Genomic DNA, 5,085 nt, shown 5'->3' with positions numbered 1-5,085 from the left:
AACTGGGCCTTGAACCGCAAGAACTAAACCGCCCAGCACCCGAACTAGACCCAAACTGCTCAAACCAAGCGAACTGCATGCAAACCAGTCGAGCCTCAAACTGAATCGAGTGCGAACTGGTTTTTCCTTTCTATCTCAGAGCATTGCAATGTTGTGCCTAGCGTTGCAATGCTATGAAAAAAAATTACCCATCTGCCCTTCATCGCATTATTGCAATGTTATATAGTTGACACTATATAGCCGTGATCTCATCAAAAATTCACTGAATTAGGCCTCGTCCTCTCCAGAATTTCACAAGGAACATCACGAACGACTCAACACAGACAAATACAGACTCGATCGCAATTTATATGCCCAAAACACGGGCCTTTACAAACCAATTTGTAAAAGAAGAAGCGATAAATCTAAAAGGACCAATCCCGAAAACAACCAATAATCGTAAACCATTCACTTTCTATACACATTCATCATATAAGCAAAAACACATAATGCAAACCCACCATAACTGTAATTAAATTCTAGAAAGAAAAAAAAAGGGACCAAAACCATACTCTAATACCAATTGAAGGAACTTGTGAAGACCCTGAGCAAAAGTGGGGATCGGCCCAATTTCCAATTTTACACATAATGCAAAAAGACAGAATATGATTATATAGTAAACACAAAATTACAACATGCATTCATAGAAAATAAAAGGAATAATTAGGGATTAGAGAAGCTTACCCTTGAAGAATCTTTCTTCACGTGATCCTCTTCTCCGAAAAGGTCACGAACAGAACGCGAATGATCTAAATTGGCCACCACCAATTGGAGCCTCCTGTATTCTCTTTTGGGATGAGAATCTTCAAGGAGTTGTGTTCGCTCTTAGTTTTGAGAGAGATAGAAGAAATTGAAAGGAAGAGAGTTTGGGAAATTTTTGCTATAAGAGTTAAAGAGAGAATTCAAAGATCGCAAAAGCTTCTATAAATTTTTTGTGAAGAAGAAGCAAAAAACCACCCACCTCTCAACCCCACTATCACAAACGATTAAGAGAGAAAAGAAGGGGAGAGAGTTACACCTCCCTCCCATATTAATTTTAAAAATTTAATGTAAAAATAACTTAATAAAATTATTTTAATAAAAAATTTAATATATATTTATATGATAACTACCTTATAATATAATATATTTATATATGTTTATATCAAATATAACACATAACCTATAGTTTAATATTATATCAAATAAAATATATACCTATAGTTTTCATTCTCTCATTAATGCATGGTATTTAATATAAATCTCATTTATACTAAATTTAATTATATGAATCCAATTCACTTAATTAATATTTGAATCATATTCAAATATTTATTTCCTCTCAAATAAACTTTATATTATAATGTATCAAATACATTATATTAATTATATCATATATAGTTAAATTAAATTAATTATATCACATATAATTAAATCCCTCAATTGATTTGAACAGTTCAAATTAATCCAAAATTGATTCTCATAAATCTTTGTTGAGCTATAGAGGGGACCTCATAGATCTGTAGCTTGAAGTTTCAATGGTACTTGAATAATTAATTAAACTCCTTTAATTAAATTATTCAACATCCATTAACTGTCAGACACTCCACTAAAGATCCACAACTGCACTCTTCACACTATAGATATATTTCTGTGTCCATTGGATATAACCAGTCAACAGAACGATGAACTTCACAAATTTCTCGTAAGTACAGTAGGATCAAAATTATCGTTTTGCCTCTATAGTTACATCTAACTTCTTAAGTATCACTGATCCCTCTAATGAACAATAAGAAATAGTCTAACTATGACCAAACCCCCTCTAGCAAAAGAGAGAGTGTGGCACCACATTGTTCAAGCCTCAAAATTAGCTCTTAAGAGAGCAATTTATCTAATTATCTTGAAGTTGAGGAAGAAGTGAATTATGTCTTGTATAGCTGTGTTCCGAGCTCCCCAATAAGATGAATCCCTAAAATGGTAGGCTTCTTGAGTCGGTGATCTGGCCACTCTCGCCCATACAAATCAAAGGACTGCCTTTATAGGCAGAAGTTCACAACTCACTTAGGATTCAAGTCATGTCACCTATGGTCATCTTGGTGAAATGTAAATCTCTATTATGAATAGTGTTATATAATGAGACTAGTCATTTCATGGTCCGATCTTATACAAACTCCTTTGTATAGAATACTGACAGGGCCCGAAACTTACGTCATTAATAAGCTTCAAGTCTAGTCAAAAGAAAATTTATAAATACCGAACTACTTCTATTACTACAAAGACGTAATAACAATGGTAAGTCCGAGTTGATCCACAAAGAAGTGTGATTGGTTTCGTTAAATTAATTTTCTAACTAGAAATTTAACTAACGAAATGTCAATGGCTTCCTCAGCAACGACGCCATTTTTTACAGGGCCCGAAACTTACGTCGTTAATAAGCTTCGAGTCTGGTCAAAAGAAAATTTATAAATACCAAACTAATCATATTACTACAAAGACCGACAACTGCACTCTTCTCACTACAGATATATTTCTGTGTCTATATGACCAATCAACAGTGCAATAAACCTTCACAGATCGCTCGTAAGTACAGTTGGGCCAATTTATCATTTTGCCCTTGTAGTTGCATCTAACTTTTTAAGTACCACTATGTGAACAATAAGTTATAATCCTACTATGACTGGGTCCTCTCTTCCAAAGAGAGGATATGGCCACTATGTTCAAAACCCGGAATCAGCCCTTAAGGGAGCAATCTATCTACTTACCCCTACTTCGGAGAAGGAGTGAATTCCATCTTATGTAACTGAGTTCCTAGCTCCCCAATCAGACAAATCCCCAAAAAGGTAGGCTTATTGAGTTGGCAATCTGACCACTCTCACCCATTCTAATCAAAGGACTGCCCTCATAAGCAGGAATTTCTAAAACACTTAGGATTAAGGTCATGTCACCTATGGTCATTTTAGTGAGATGTAAGTCTCAATTATCAACGGCGTTATATAAAGAGACTAATCATCTCATGGTTCTGGTCTCATAAAAACTCTTTGTATAGGACACCCCGCTTGCATGTCTCCACATGAATGGTCAAGATCAGACCATCTGTAGTAGTTCATAACACTTGTAAACCTCTACAAAGCGAGCCGTATCCGTAGTGCCACAAGGATAAGGTATCCCTCTTTTATCCTTATACTACAAACCTTTTAGGTTATTACTTAAGACATGATCCACTTGTATATCTCATATACATGCTTAAGTTTATATACAATAACCATGGATCTTTGTTTATTGGATACGAGTAAATGCAAATAAAATAACATTTATTTTATTCATAACAATGTGTACAATATTTACAAACTACGAGACTCTGGGAGAATTAGGACACCAATCCCAACAATCTCCCACTTGTCCTAATACCTCGGGAGACTAATGTACAATACATCGAAAAACAAGTAAAATATACAATAAACTAGGGCATACTCTATACCCCAGTATCATCTCTCACTTGCCCTAGACAAGATGTTACATGTCTCGTAGACCTAGACTCTCTAGATGACCCTCCAACACTTTGACTGTGAGAGCCTTTGTAAATTGATCAGCAATGTTGTGCTCTGACTCAATCTTTGTGACTATCATATTACCACGATGCACAGTATCCCTGATCAAATGATATTTTCGTTCGATATGCTTTCCTCTGCGATGACTCCAGGGTTCCTTTGAATTTGTCACAGCCCCGCTGTTATCACAAAAGAGAATGATTGGAAAAGACATATTTGGAACAACTTCCAAATCTGTAAGGAACTTCCTAAGCCAAACAACCTCTTTAGCAGCTTCACAAGCGGCTACGTATTTGGCATCCATAGTGGAGTCCGTGATGCATCTTTGCTTGATGCTTCGCCAAACTACAACCCCTCCATTCAGAGTGAACACTAACCCTGATGTCGATTTTTTAGAATCTCTATTAGTTTGAAAGTTAGAGTCTATGTATCCTGTAAGGATCAAATCCTTATCTCCATACACGAGCATATAGTCTCTGTTCTCCGAAGATACTTGAGAATCGTTTTGACCGCCATCCGGTGATCTAATCCTAGATTGGAATGATATCGATTGACAATCCCTATTGCATAGAAAATGTCAGGTCTAGTACATAACATTGCATACATTAAGCTTTAAACAGCCGAAGCATAGGGAATCCGTCTCATTTCCTCAACTTCTTGAGGTGTGTTAGGGCATTGCTCCTTAGATAAAATAATTTCATGCCTGAAGAGTAATAAACCCCTCTTGGAAAATCCTGTACCTGACCAACATTTGCTCAATATACGATGCCTGAGATAAGGCTAACCTCTTGTTCTTACGATCCCGAATGATTTGGATCCCTAGAACATACTATGCTGGTAACGACCCGACCCTCAGGACTCAAGTTAGGTCATTACTAAACATATGCATGCATGGAACTTAAAACGACACCCTTTTATAGTGAAATAAATGCTAAATAAATAAGGTAAATTCAAAAGACCTTCATTAAATTCAAATATTAAAACCAAACGATAGGGTACCCATAAATCATAAATTATAATAAATAGGTCTGAAAACAAATCTTAATAGTAAGTTTCAAACATCAACACTAAAAGTTGAAAAATATGAAAAGAACTCTAAATATCATGAGCGGAAGCATAAAATTGACCCCAGTGGCTCGATCACGGATTCTGCTTGTCAATCGCCGGTGCATCTCTACCTCTACCTAAAACAAAAACATGAGAAAGGGTGAGTATAAAATACTCAGTAAGTAACCCCACTGATGATAGGCAGAAATGCACATCATCTTAGGCCTTTTATTTAAAATTATGAGGATTATTAAGTGAAATATGTGACGAATATGTTAGGAATTCATGAGAAAATGAGTTTGCGTCGTTCGGCATTAAGAATCTCAGCTAACCCAGTATTATTCATTATTATGCATTCAATTGTCTATGTTTGTAGCTAACAAAGGAAGCGGACGCATACACGGAAGCTGGGCTATCACAAAACAACCGCATGCGGAGAATTTCTCCATCGCAAAGGCAAACACATACGTTC

Source organism: Benincasa hispida, chromosome 1, assembly GCF_009727055.1.
Source record: "Benincasa hispida cultivar B227 chromosome 1, ASM972705v1, whole genome shotgun sequence".
Lineage (NCBI taxonomy): Eukaryota > Viridiplantae > Streptophyta > Magnoliopsida > Cucurbitales > Cucurbitaceae > Benincasa > Benincasa hispida.
This window is presented reverse-complemented; position numbering follows the sequence as displayed.